The following is a 15,603-nucleotide window of genomic DNA, read 5'->3' as shown; positions in this document are numbered from 1 at the left end:
CTCTAATAATAAATGCCAGAAGCTATGTTTCCTCACTAAGACATATCCTGGGAAGTCAATAAATACACGTTAAGAAGACAAGATTTCTCAACTTTGTTAAGATACAGATTTCTATCATTAATAATTCTGATTTAGCAAACATTTATTCACCCCCAATCTTTCTAACTTAGTTTATCTCACTGAATTCTGCAGCCACAATTTGGTGTGTGGATAACTTATTGAACTTGCAACAGGTGGTGAGTCATTAATGGCAATGTCAAGGCTTAAATCTTGCTCAACTGGTTCACCCATGGCTGCTCTCACATACCAAGCTAGAGTTCAATTAGAAAATTGGAGATCAGTAACTCCAGAACACTGGCCAGAGGGTCAGAAGAGCTGACTCGTGGACATTCTCATTTCAGGTAAAGGATTCATTGGGTTTAATAGTAGTTCTTATGTCATTCTTTTATAAAATTGCAGTACCAGTAGTCTCATGATTTAGGTAAATTTGCTGTCGATTGTGGTAGAATAGTAGAAGTATATTAATAAAAATGCCTTTTAAAAATTACAAAGTATTCTTTGCACTGCTGAAGAGATTCATGAATGAGAAATTTTGAATTACTACACTTTAATATTTTTTCTAGCTCTCATACCTGTATGAGTCTCAGAAAGGACAGAAGTGAACAGAGATGAGAATGCAACCCTCTCTTAGCAAATGATCAGGCGATTGTGTATTGTTCAATGATTAATTGATATTTTAAAATGTTTCCAGGAAGACTAAAACACTTTTTGAGAATTATGTTCTTAATTTTATACTCACAGCTACTAAAGCAAGAGGGCTTCTTAGTAACAAATTATTTTTACAGTAATCAAAGAAAGGTTAAAATAAGAGAGTAAGATACCTAAGGCCACATGGAGACTAAATGTCATAGCTGGAAATTTGGCAATGGTTTTGTGATTCTCATCATTTTCTATTTTGTTTTATTTTGTCTTGTAATACAGACTTCTCTGAATTATTTTATTTCTGACGGAGAGTAATATTAGACTAGGCCTTTATTTTTACAAAGCGTATGATTTGTATTGTTTAATAAATAGGTAGATAAATAAGTATGGACCAAAATAATGAGCAGTTATCATAAATGTTTACATATATAGAAAATTGTTTTTTAATGGATAACCTATATAAAATAATTTTTTAATAAACATGTATGGTTCAAGAAGGGCATTTTAAATTAAATGTTCAATGCCATTTTAAGAATTTGATTCTCTAAAGAATATCCACAAAATTTGATACCACATTAAAAAAAAGAAGCCAAATAAATATATCTAGAATCCTCTAGAATTTATTTATTGATGAAATCATAAGGAAAAGAATTTTCATATGTAATTTATTAAATGGTAAGTGACTTGTCATTTCATTTACTTGGGAAATAGCATAATAAAGTTTTTAGGAGGTTTTCCTCTAGCTGGTAATTTTTGACAATTAAAAAACTTGACCCAGTTTTGAAAAATATTTGAAAATACTTGACCCTGCCCAAAAGCCACCTGCAAATAGCTTATTTGCATGAACATTAAACACAAGGGCTTTCATGTTCCTTTTACTTATTACTGGGATAACAAACCTCCATTCATTAAGCACAGCATCGTTTTTGTTGTGAATGAAAAATCAGCCAACTTTCTGCCACATCTGGCTGCTAATCTATAAGTTTTGAATAAACAGTAGACAGTCAATTGCCGGCATCCATTCTCTTAAACCACATGAAGTTTTTTTTTTTTTCTCCCCAGTCAAAATGCCATTTAATACAATTTCATTTCATTTTTCAGAACAACCAAGGCTTTAAAAATAGATCAGGTTTTAAGCCGGGCGCGGTGGCTCACGCCTGTAATCCCAGCACTTTGGGAGGCTGAGGCGGGCGGATCACCTGAGGTCGGGAGTTCGAGACCAGCCTGACCAATATAGTGAAACCCCGTCTCTACTAAAAATACAAAAAAATTAGCCTTGCGTGGTGGCCGGCACCTGTAGTCCCAGCTACACGGGAGGCTGAGGCAGGAGAATTGCTTGAACCTGGGAGGCGGAGGTTGCAGTGAGGTGAGATCGCGCCGCTGCACTCCAGCCTGGGAGACAGAGCGAGACTCCCTCTCAAAAAAAAAAAAAAAAAAAAAATAGATCAGGTCTTATGGTTCAGGGTGCAAAGCATGTATTAGATAATCTAAGGATACATCTGTTCATATACTAAGTCTCTCAGTGTCCAATTGCCGATAAAAGTTCAAATAGTCACTGCAGACAGGATAATTTCACCGTATCAAAAACTGGCATTTGCATTGAAAAGTCATTTCTACTCATTTTTGAGAAACCCGTAGCACAGTTATTAATTTTATAAAAAACCTAGACTCAATCTCAGTGAAGATCTTAATGGGTTTTTTGCTGGGCAAAAAGATGAGGGCAGTCTAACTGCGATAGCTACAAAACATGGCATATAAACATTTATTTAATTGAAAAATAACAGCTACAGCATCCATAAAATTCAAAGCTCAGCATTAGCATTTTTTTCCCACTGGTTCTAAATGAACCCCATCCTCCTTACTTTAAACCTTCAGAACAGTTGCCTATAGATAGAGTTATTAGTCAGACATTTGGGAATATCTAAACTACAGAGGAATGCTGAGGAATTGTAGCTACACATGACGATTGCAATTTCAAGGAAAGGGAATTTATGCTGAAATATTTGAATAACTTCCCCTCTTAGTTTTTACTATGTCAAAAAAATTCATATAAATGTATCCCTTTACACAATTGGTCTACTGAAATTTTTGGTGAAACTAAAACACAGTATTGCCTTTTTACTGTAAAAGAGAAAAAATTAAATAGATTTATGTACAGAGACACCTATTACAAAAAATATTTTTAAATGACCCTACACTGTATTTGCATAAAAGACTTAATTTGTCATTTCCTTAGAAATGAGAGGTTAGGGGCCAGGCTCGGTGGCTCATGCCTGTAATCCCAGCACTTTGGGAGGCTGAGGCGGGCGGAGTTCGAGACTAGCCTGACCAACATGGAGAAACCCCGTCTCTACTAAAAATACAAAATTAGCTGGACATGGTGGCACATACCCGTAATCCCAGCTACTCGGGAGGCTGAGGCAGGAAAATCACTTGAACCCGGGAGGCAGAGGTTGTGATGAGCCGAGATCATGCCATTGCACTCCAGCCTAGGCAACAAGAGTGCAACTCCGTCTCAAAAAGAAAAAAAAAAAGAAAAAAGAAAAGAAAAGAAAGGATAAGTCTGAAGAAATAAGGAGAAATAAGATAACTTGCTTGAGAAAGAAACATACACACACAAACTTGATAGCTATGGAGTATACTAGATAATCCATAATACGAACACTCAGGTTTGAGGAGATTCTATATAGCAGAAAAGGCCTATCTTCACAAAACTGCTAATTTGGTAGAAAGTCTAACCTTATCTTTATATGGTTATTAATGTTAAAGCATGGAACTTTTAAAAGACCTTTTATTTTGCCAAACATTTACTTAAGCAAAGCACACTGCGCAGTGCCTGGCACTTTAAAATACTCAACAAAGATTGCTTTTATTGTTCTTTTTTTTTATACTCATGGGAAAACTGCTATTTTAAATAATCTGTAATTGTTTACTATGTATTTGCAAGTTAAAGTATCTAAATGTAGATAGATTTTGATAATTGAAGATAAAATAATAGCCCTAAAACAGGAAAAGTGAATGTAAAGTTGATATCTTCCAGGGCTAGAGAGGTATGATATAAGACAGTAGGGGCTGCGTAAAAGTGGAGACTGTGTATTCAACATAAAGATATTCAAATTCACTTTGAAAAAATAATCGAATTTTCAGGTAGCCGGACTTGAGTTGAGACAAGCAGTGGATCTGAAAGGCCATGAGAGACGTGTGGAAATGTTATAGTGTAAAACAGGGGTCCCAACCCCCGGGCCACAAACTGGTACTGGGCCTGTTAGGAACTGGGCCACACAGCAGAATGGGAGAGGTGGATGAGTGAGCATTACTCCTGAGCTCTGCCTCCTATCAGATCATTGGCAGCATTTGATTCTCACAGAAGCACCAGCTCTACTGTGAACTGCGCATGCAAGTGATCTAGTTTGATCCTTATGAGAATCTAGTGCTTGATGATCTGAGTAGTGGAACAGTTTTATCCCGAAACCTTCCCCCCAACCCTGTCCATGGAAATATTGTCTTCCACGAAACGAATCCCTGGTACCAAAGAGGTTGGGGACCACTGGTGTAAACAAAATTAAGGCAGTATTAAATACGAAGATGTCTTAGATGTTATTTTCTTGCAAGAGACAGAATCTTATTTAAATTTCCTTAGTAAAACAGAGGTTTAACTAAAAGGATACAAGAATATCTTGGGCTCAGAGTAAATAAGGAATCATTAGATAGCTGTTTGTTTTATATCTAGTTCCAAGTCTGCATGGTTTCTAGTTCCCATTCATCTGTTTATCATCTTCTCCAATACAGATTAATTTGGAAGGCTGTTAGTATTTTTTCCCTTTAACTTAAGTTTATCCATGGCTTTGGACTGCTGCAACAATTCTGGCCCAATGCTATTAGACTTCTCAGTTGAAATGCCTATAATTAACATACTAAAATACCTCATTTTCTAAATCAAAATTTTGAGAAAAAGCCTCATGTATTAAATGCTTCTCCTTGAGTTACACATCCATTCCTATTTTTCTGAACTGTAACCAGAAAGAACGTTCATGGGGCACAAATAGGATTGGGTTTAAACTCTCTGCTTTATCACAATGCCAGACTGATATTTAGAGCCTCTACATGTGGAAAAGCTTATGACACTCCTTCATTGTACCGTTCAAAACAAAATTACTTTGCATCTGTAAAAAAAATACATACTGAATCTAAACAGCCAATTCTAGTTTACAAAGTTCTGGATAAGACCATTGTCTTAGTCCATTTTCTGTTGCTTATAGCAGTATACCTAAAACTGAGTAATTTACAAAGAACTGAATTTATTTTCTACAGCCAAGGAGGCTTGGAAATCCAAGGTCGATGGGGCATATCTTTTGAGAGCCTTCTTGCTTGTGGGGACTCTCAGAAGAGTCCCAAGGTAGCACAGGGTATCATATGGCAAGAGGGCTGAGTATGCTAACATGCTAGCTCAGGTCTATCTTCCCCTTCTTATAAATCCAACGGTTTCCCTCCCAAGATAACCTATTAATCCACTGACTTATCAATGAATTAATCCACTCATGAGGCAAGAACTTTCATGATCCAATCCCCTCTTTAAAAAGCTCATTCTCTATATTGTCATATTTTGGATTAAGTTTCAACATGAGTTTCGGAGGGAACATTCAAACCATAGCAACCATGAAAGCTGAACCTTTCCAATTCTGTGCATGGATGTTTATATCTGGTATCCTAATTGCTGAAGCACAGTTTCAACCTGCCTGTTGAAAAAGTCCATTTGCAACCCAGCACAAGTCGATCACTTGCTCGAGCTAAATCTCATTTTGTCTCTCAAACGTTTTTCCCAAATTCATGTCATCCCTCTGCTAACAAAGAGAACAAAGGTTTGTAGATGTTTCCTCTCCCCAAGATAGGGTGAATAACTGCTTTAGGCAGAGAAGATCAAAGTATGACCTTATTGAGCAGCTTTATTGGCTTCAGACTAGGGTTTCAACAAGTTCAGACTCCTGTGGCTGCCTCACCATGTCTAAAGAAATTATGAATGATCCATCTCCTTAGTGTGATTCCCCACCCACCCACTCCAATCCAACCCTTCTCTCTACCTCTTTTCAAAATATTTCTCTAAGACTTTTCTTAGACCAATATGACTTCCCTCCCACCTAACACCCTTTCTTTAGCAAGTTATATTTATGTCAGATTCTTAATCCATTCAAAAGGAATGATGGTAAAGAATAAAAGAATAATAGTAAGTATTGAACTGTGCCATCTTGCCCTTCTCTCTCCCTGAGAGTTTTTGCTAATTTAGTAACCAGGGGAAATGATTGCAATATCTCCTAGTGATCTGGTGGCAGGGGGAGCATCTGGTTTGGGTGAGTCAATCCCTGACTTTGTAATATGACCTGGTGAATAACTCAATATCAATAAATTTCAACCTGCTGCAGGTTGCTGAAGTTTTATAGAAACTTAGAAGAGCTATAGGCCACCATAAATTTGAGAAGCAACCTTAGGCTCAGAGAAAAAACTGGCTGTTATCTAGCTGTGAAACAAAACACATAATACTTATATAGTGAAACAGGACTTCAAAAGAGAACTTAGGCAAATGAGATTTATGTTCAACATTTTTGTGGTTAATTATTCCATGTTGCTGCTTAATAAATTTTCTAATTTTTAAGAAATACAATTCAAAAATGAAAGTTTTGATTATATTATAGGGTATTAGCACATGTTCAGAATTTTCAGAATTGGAGTTCTCTGCTGCCCTAACTGACAATGACAAAATCAAGGGTAGAAACTTAAGCTTATGCTTATTTCATAATGCTGGTCAAATTCAATTAAAATTAGTAATGTAATCTTTGAGTGGTTACTTTATATTTGTGTTCTCAAGCAGGGACAATTTTACTTTTCAGGGGATAGTTGTCAATGTCTAGAAGCCTTTGTGATTGTCAAAACTTGGAGAGGAGGAGGTACACTACTGGCCAGAGACACTGCTAAGCATCCTATAGCCCCCTCTGCATTAAATAATTGTCTGACCCAAAATGTCATAGTGCCAATGTTGAGAAGCTGTGCTCTACATTCTTCTTATTCCTTTATTAAATCATTATTATGTGTGAAGTGACTGTTACATAACTAGTAGTAAACAATATTTTATTGACCACTTATCACGTGCCATGCTCTATTCTAAGAACTACATACATTCATTCTATTTATCCTCACTATACTACAAAATAGGGTAGGCTATAATTCCATTTTACAGATGAGGAAATTGAAGCACAGAAGAGGTAACATCCACAATCACGTAGCCCGCAGAAGATAGATCTGGATTTATAGTCAGGTAATTTGGTTTTAGAAGCCCATCCACTGTGGTAAAGGAAATCAAGTGCTGCTTATTATTTCCCTTGACTTTCTCCTATGCTCTCGCAACTCTAAGAAAAGGACCTTGGCAAATCTCAATCTACAGAATGATTCATAATTCTGGGAGCTCCACAGAAAATAAAAGTTATTTATTTATTTATAGCTGTTGCAGTGTTCTGCCACAGGTATAGTCAACTTTGTAAAGTTAAAATTTTTAAAATGAAAGAATTAACAATTCCTCCCCTAATTATATATATATATAACAAATGTAGGCCTTAACATTAACACAAATCATTGAAGTTTCATGGGTCAAAAATTTAGGCAGATATGTAGTTTGTAAGCATCTTATACTAATTAGTTAACATACTACTTCTTTTATTTTTATTATAATATAAACTATATTCATTTTATAATATACATAAATAAAAATCAAATGCTAAATATAATAAAGTTTATTTTATATAGTCCAGCTCGCTAATGTACATTAATGCTTCAATGATAATATTAAACTTTCTTTTATTTTATTACATTTAGATGCAAACTCCAGCCAGGGTTCACATATTGATTTCATGTTCTAGTAAAAACTACAAATAAAAAACTATAAAGTCAGAGATTATTTCTTAATATATTGCATATACTTTCATCCAATGTAAGTCATTTCATGACACGTTTAGCTCTTTTTGTCATAGTGGTCTCACGTTTTAATGGAAAATAATATGCAACAATTTTGTTTTGTTTTAGATGTGATATTGAAGTTTAAAACTTCACTAATATTTGCTGCAAATATAACACAACAAGAGAAAGCACTATAATCTATTGAGGCAAAACATAATATTAAGTAACTGAAAATGGCAGAAAACTATCGGGTATGATAACAATGCAACATGAAAAGCAAAGAGCTTTATTTGTGGTATTCCAGGTTGAGGGAGACATTCAAATGCCTATTAATTCCTATCTCTACCAATGATCACATTTATATGGTTCTGTACTGGCATGTTCCCTGAAGTCTACTCGTGCCCCATTAGTGGTAAAAGAATTAAATATTTAAAAATATTTACGCATATTATATTTATTAGAAAAAATACTGACTTCCATTTATGTTGAGAATGTCAGCAAATCCAATCAACTCTTCTCAGTATTTCCTTTTTTCTTTATTTGTTGCTATAACCAGAGTCCAAGCCAACATCATTTCTTGCTTATAAATGTGCAATTATTTCCTACTATCTCCCTTTGCTTTCATTTCTGCTACTTTATTTCTATTCTCCCCAGAGTAATCAAAGGGATCTCTTAAGAACTTGTCAAATCATGTCACTCCTCTCCTTAAAACAACTCATGCCGCGCATTCATTTAGACCACACCCAAACACCCTAGTGTGACCTGCCCCATGAATCATATTCAGACCTCATCATTTATATCTGTACTCCCAATTCACTTTTCTTGGGTGAAATAATCTTTTTTGTTGTTGTTCCTCAATCATCGTGAGCTCCTTCTTGCCTAAGGACATTTATACTAGCTCTTTCTTTTTCTGGAAACATCTTTTTCCCAAATATGGTGGCTAATTCTGCTGGAGGTTTCAGCTTAAATGACATCTCCTTGGCATTTCTCATGAAGTAAAATACAAGCTCCACAAGACAAGGCTGCAGGGGAAGTTAGGAAGGAACTACTTTTTTCGTTTTGCATTCTTTGAAATAAAGCAATATGGGCAACATATTAACAAAATAAAATATAAAAGGAATACCATACGTCTTCATTTTACATTTTTTCCTACAATTATTTTCTATATACCTACCATCTGTCATTTTCTATCTATTTGCTAAAAATTTCTCAGCATTTCCATGTAAGCAACATGCATATTAACTGGGTTGAATCCTCTGTGTCAGATTCTATTTTATAATCCAGAATGTTTCACTTGCACCTTTTACTTCCTTAAAGTCCTAAGATAAACAGTTGCAAAGAGTCAGACTCTTTGAAGCTCTAAGCATACTTCTGCTCTCTCCGTCCTAATAGCCAAAGGAGGACTTTTCTGCATTTTCTCTATTCAAGTTCCTTTTGCTTTTCCTAGGCTTTGTAGTAAAAATCTGCACTCATGTTCTGCCATCTGCTTTTAATATATTTTTAATTCACCCACCAATTGCCATTTTACTGATTATCCCCAGAAGGATAAAGCCATTTTTAGTAAAATTCTGCTTAAAGGGGAATTGATAGTTGTGGAGAAATAACTGCACATTGTTGAAGAGTATTTATTAGAACACAGTTCCATTGTATTTGAGGAGAGAAATGCATTACTGACTGGAATGTCTTGAGTCAAGAATTTAGCAAGTTTTTGGAAAAGACTTTCATAAGGTGGAACAGGAATCCACATTAAGTTCTTGAACACATAAGATTGAGTTGAGCAAATCAATCAGAGTTTGACAAAGTAAAGCAATGAATCTAGTTAAGGTAATGAAATAAATTAATCCCACTTGCCTCATATAAGGGTTTGAAAGCAGAAATAAATGCAAATAAAGGAATTAGAGGTAGAGTTACACGTAGAATTGCTGGCTCTATAATGGAGAAAAGTCAAGAAGAATTTGAGATAAATTTATTTGTTGGACAAAATACTACTTACAAAAGAGTTGGAGTTGGATTTGAGTTGTTAATATATAGGTGTGAATGTGTGTGTGTATATGTATGTATATATGTATATGTATATGTGGATTCTAGAGGTCTAGAACTGAAATTGTTTGGACAAAGGATATAGATTTTTACCAAGTGTTTATTTAATTGCATTCTAACAAAATAATATTCTTATAAGTGTATGAGAAAGCCCTTCTCCCCTATATTTGCTTGGAAGATTACCAATTGTATTGACCTTTCCTAATTTAATAGATAAAATAACTACTATAATAAAATTTTTATTGATGTACTTACAGATTAAACAGTTTTCATATTTTTATGTTTTTGTAAATTGTCTCTCATAGCTATTGCCATTCCTCACCTTTTTAAATGTTTATTAATTTGTAAAAATTCTCTTAAGGACATCAACCCTTGAAGTAAATGTTGCAAATATTTCCCAATGCATATTATTGTCTTTTAGTTTTGTTTATAATGAATTTTTACATTTTTAACTATAAGACTCACAAATATTTGTTGCATCAAACTTATTAATGATTTCCATGTTGGTCATTTTTCAATAGGCCTTCTCACCCCCAAATTATTATTATTTTAATAATGGTCTTTAAAAATATCAAATAATATATGTATTAGCTATTAAGTACAGTTAGACTTTTTTTACTAATATAATAAAAAGTTGCAAAATGATAAATAATAAAGTAATGGATGATTGTACAATGTTATGCCAATTTTCCATAATGTTGTTCTAATATTGTAATTTGCTTTCTGTCATACAGAATGTAATTTTACTTACAGTACAAATTTTAGATAAGAGTAGATTCGAGTGAATGAAGGCTGGATGAACAGTGATACTGTACCTAAACACAGGTTCTGTGCATTTTAAGAATCATTGCAGACATTTGAATACTGGCATATCTTTGTTATATTTAAATAAAATTAATATATCTATAAATTTAGCTTATATTTTTTCTTTTATTTTTATTTATACACATATGTATATAATATGACTACAAACTGTCAAAATAATATAATCAGTTCCCACATACACACCATTTAGTACAAAGGATAAACATTATCTGTACCATTCAAGTACTCTGTGCACCCTGTCTTAATTGATTTTACCTTCTTCCCCCTCAAAATATTATCTCGATTTTCTCTAACCTGTTATCTTAAACAGGCCTTGAAAAAACTGTGGCTGGGCACACTGGTACACCTGCAATTCCAGCTACTCAGAAAGCTAAGCCAGATTGCTTCAGTCCAGTAGTTTGAAGACAAAAAGTGCTGTGGAAAATGTTGGCTAGGCAAAGGGGTTTGGGAATACTAGGGAAAATGTTAGACTGCTAAATGGGTGGTTCTGACAGGCTTCATTCATTTTTAACTTTTAAGTTCAGGGGTACAAGTGCAGGTTCATTACATAGGTAAACTTGTATCATGGTGGTTTGTTGTACAGATTATTTCATCACCCCAGTATTAAGCCTAGTAACCACTAGTTATTCTTTTGTATCTTCTCCCTCCTCCAATTCTCCACCCTCCAAAAAGCCCCAGTGTGTGTTGTCCCCCACTCTATGTGTCCGTGTGTTCTAATCATTTAGCTCCCACCTATGAGTGAGAACATGCAGCGTTTGATCTTCTGTTCCTGTGTTAGTTTGCTAAGGATAATGGTCTCTAACTAGATCCACATCCCTGCAAAGAACAAGATCTTGTTCTTTTTATGGCTGCATAGTATTCCATGGTGTTTATATACCACATTTTCTTTATCCAGCAGACCACTGATGGGCATTTAGGTTGATTCCATGTCTTTGCTTAGAGAAGGAAATAAAAGGGTGTTCCAGAGGGAATAGCCAGTGCCAAGCTCTGGTTCAGGAGTGTGGCTGGTATCCTCTAAAATTGCAAGCAGTTATAATGGAGAGTTCTTGCTTAAAGTGTGGTTTATGTTCACCCATCTGGGACTATACTTTTGAAGTCTATACTTTTGGAAGGATAGATGTTTGATTTTTTTTTTTTCTTTTAAAACTAGTAAGTCATTTTTGTTCAGTTTTTTTAAGTGTCTTTATTTTATATATTCAAAAGTAAGTTGATAATGCTTTCTTGTGCTCATTATGGCTTAAATTTCTACTACGTTTATAAGTGCTGACCCTCTTTTCATCATCATCTTGTGTCTTTTGATCTATCTCCTTCTTTTTCTCTTTACTTGGTAAACAATCTGGCTGGAAATTTGTCTATTTAACTATGGTTTTTAAAGAATCAACTTTATTTTTTATTGTACTACTTCCTTCTTTCGCTTTGATATATTTTACTTCATTATAATTTACACTTATTTTGTGTGTTTATGTTTATATTTCTTATATAATTCCAGCTTTTGCTGTATTCAACAGTCTTCCTTTTTATGTGTAATTTTTCACTGTCATTAAGTTCTAAATAAAGTATAACTTCTATTTTTATTTTTCTTTGAGTCATAAATTACATGCAAGCTTCTGTTTAAGTTTGCAAACAACAGCATTATCTGGCTGCCTCTTTTTATTGGGTTCTTTCTTACATTTGGGTCAGAAAACATAGTCAGTCTAAAACAGCTTTCTTGACCTCTAAACATTTTGCTAAATTCACTTATTCAGAATTTTCTGCTAATTAGAATATTATGTAACATAATCAGAACATACCACATTACACTCTGATAATCAATTCACTACAAAGATATTGTCCCTTATGTATTAAAATTTGTTCATTTTTTGGAAAATATTCTCAGAAATATTTTTCAAGAACACTTACCGTTAACATTTTACAAAATTTAAAAATGCAAGTAAATTTATGCCTAATCGTACATTAAGTATGATTTTATAAGTGGCATATAAACAGATTGATAATTTCTTTCCTAGAGTGTAGAGATGCCCTATGCACTGCAAGACAGTCAAGGGAAGGGGTTGGTTTGGTTTAGGATGCGTGATAAAGCATCTCATGAAGTGTCTGTATGCTCAGTTTTAGAAAATAGATCCCATTTCTAAAAACTGGATTCAATGACTACATTATTAAATTGTTTCAATGCTGTATTCCACTATCTGTAGCATTCTATAGAATGTTTACTTAACATCTTTGGAATAATCATTAAGTAAACAAAAACTGTCCCCTCTTCCTCAAAACTTTCTTTTACTCCCATGCTTATCCACTGTCATCAAATTACCATATCTGACAGAAATAATTTTAATTTCACCATCAATTGCTAGGATATTAATTTAGACTACAAATAGCTGCATATAAACATAAATGAAAAAATATTTTTCCACTCGTTGTTGAAACAGTGGGAGTCCTGAATGATTTGATAGCTGTACAGTTAATCAAATAATAGACTACTGGATTAAATCTGAGTGAACTAAAAATATCTGTGCATAGCTGTAAACAAAATTAAATTAATATCCTCAGTACCTCTTATGCCTTTAATGCTATCAGGGTCAGTAGATGTGATTTTAAATGACCATTCATATAAATAGGAATGCACGTAAAATTTAAAAATACTAAGTGAATTTATACCTAATTGTACTACATTATTAAGTGTGATTTTCTGAGTGTTACTCCTAACCAGTAGCAAATATGTTATATATATGAGATATATGATATGTGTATATATGATATATGATATATATGTTATGGTATATATATGATATGTGATATATATGTTACTGGGTAGGAGGTACAGTAGCAAGTTTTCTTTCTTAAAAGAATGGTATACTCTGGGTCTAAGAATGACAAACAGATGATGTGGTGGGCACTTACCAGAGTATTTTATTTATACTGATCTGTACCCCTAGAATATTCTAAAATGAGGATGTATGAGATATATAATACTTTTTATTCTATTTTTCTGAGTTTTCCCTCCCAGTTAGGTTTTCGGAATACAAACATGGAGCAGTTACATGACATAAGGGCAAATAGTATAAGAATTATTACACTTTATTCATTTGTATCTTGTATACTTCCTCTATTGGGTAAATGGATAGATGCAATGAACTGCTAAATAATACTTGTTGAATTCAACCTGAATGAAAACAAAATCTTATGCCTATCGAAAAGCATACAATGTTTGTTGTAGGGAGAAAGGAATCTGATAGATGTCTGATATTTAAATGTAAAAACGTTGGCCGGGCACTGTGGCTCACGCCTGTAATCCCAGCACTATTGGAGTCCGAGGCACAGGCGGATCATCTGAGGTCAGGAGTTCAAAACCAGCCTGGCCAATTTGGTGAAACCCCGTCTCTAATAAAATACAAAAATTGGCCAGGCGTGGTGTTGCCTGCCTGTAGTCCCAGCTACTTGGGAGGCTGGAGCAGGAGAATCACTTGAACCCGGGAAGTGGAGGTTGTAGTGAACTGAGACTGTGCCACTGTGCTTCAGCCTAGGTGACAGAGCAAGACTCTGTCTCAAAAAAAAAAAAAAAAAAAGTAAGAACATTATATGCTAACGTGAGTGAAATATAAACAATTTTTAATTTTATATTATATACAATGGCAGATCATAGCTGCACCTGTAAGAGAAGATCAAATTAAAATCGGTTGTCTGTTTGTTTATTCTCTTATCAGTGCCTGGCTTTCTAGAAAAATTTAACGATTTTCATGGAATTCTCTGATAAACATTATGAACTCATTTCTTTCTATAATATGTTGGTAATATTGGCCATATATAATAATTTAGAACCTCTTATTCTCCTTTATTTTTCTCAGAGCAGTCATTGCCATTTGACATGTTATATTTTATTTTTGTTAGTTTCCTATTTTACCGTACAGCTAATTAAAATGAACTTTTCGTTAATTCAATTACTGTTCTTTTCACTGTTATAGCCCAAGTATCTAAAACAGTGTCTAGCACTAAGTAGTCACCAGGTAAGTCTTTGCTGAGTGAATAAATCTTAGGAGGAAAGGAGAGAGAAAATCTAGATCCTTTATAGTATCCATGGTTTTCTACAAACAGCTAGAATGTAATATTTTATTATTTTGCACCATGTAAGTTAGAATCATTGTGGAACATCACATTTATGCAATTCTTATTAGACTATATCTAGATCTCTTTTAAAATAAGCAAGCAAGCAAGCAAACAAACAGCAATGAAGATACGCTGAAGAAGTTTTGGGAGGAGGACCTACATCTTTACAGTTTCACCCCCAACTTACCCATACCCTCCTTCAATGAATTCCTAGGGCTTCTTAGAAAATAGTGGATGCAATTCAGGAAGTGTTTGTTTTAAAACACCAAGAATGATGACTGTCCAAATTCAGAATGTGTTCATGTATTCCATAGACAATGACTGAATATCTACTAGGTTCTGAAAAATGTACTAGTTGCTGCAGTGGATAAAATAATAATAATACACTGTAAGACAGTCAGGGGAAGAGGTTGGTTTGGTTTAGGATGCATGATAAGATATCTCATGAAGTATCTATATACTCAATTCTAGAAAATGGATCCCATTCTTAAAAACTGGATTCATTGATGGCATTATCAAATTGTTTCAATGTTAAATTTCACTATCTATAGTGTTGGAATATTAGTCCAGTAACAATATGAAACCAAAGATACATCACTATCCAGTAAGGCAGTTTATATTATTACCACATAGTACAATGTGTTAACAGAGATCAAAGATAAATGAACACTTCCAACATAAAATGTATAATAATTTACTTCAGGTAACATATTTTTAAATTATGGGTATAATTATGGGCATAATCGTAATTACTACTTAGAAATGTATTATGTGTATCATTTAGCGTTTTATATATAACATTTTGAATTTTAAAAATATTTATGGGTCCTTGTTGTTAAGATGAAGTGGTGTTCCAGAAATAGTTGATTGTAGATTTGTTGCATGTAAAACAGAGAAATCCAGCATTTATAGGTAACACCACAGTTAATAGGAAAGAAAACTAAGAAAATTGCAGTAGAACGCTTTTGTGAGGAAAAAATGAAATGTCAAAGA

General features: G+C 34.0%; 1 long non-coding RNA gene across 1 annotated transcript in view; it reads left to right on the top strand.

The window, feature by feature from the left end:
- Nucleotides 1–324: 324 nt before the first annotated feature.
- Nucleotides 325–15,603, top strand: part of LOC107973394 (uncharacterized) — a 31,480-nt gene continuing 16,201 nt past the window's right edge. The window contains exon 1 of the long non-coding RNA XR_008537451.2: nt 325–401. This is a non-coding gene — a long non-coding RNA (uncharacterized LOC107973394). The remainder of the gene's footprint in view (nt 402–15,603) is intronic.

The sequence above is a fragment of the Pan troglodytes genome, chromosome 8, assembly GCF_028858775.2.
Source record: "Pan troglodytes isolate AG18354 chromosome 8, NHGRI_mPanTro3-v2.0_pri, whole genome shotgun sequence".
Classification (NCBI taxonomy): domain Eukaryota; kingdom Metazoa; phylum Chordata; class Mammalia; order Primates; family Hominidae; genus Pan; species Pan troglodytes.
This window is presented reverse-complemented; position numbering and strand designations above follow the sequence as displayed.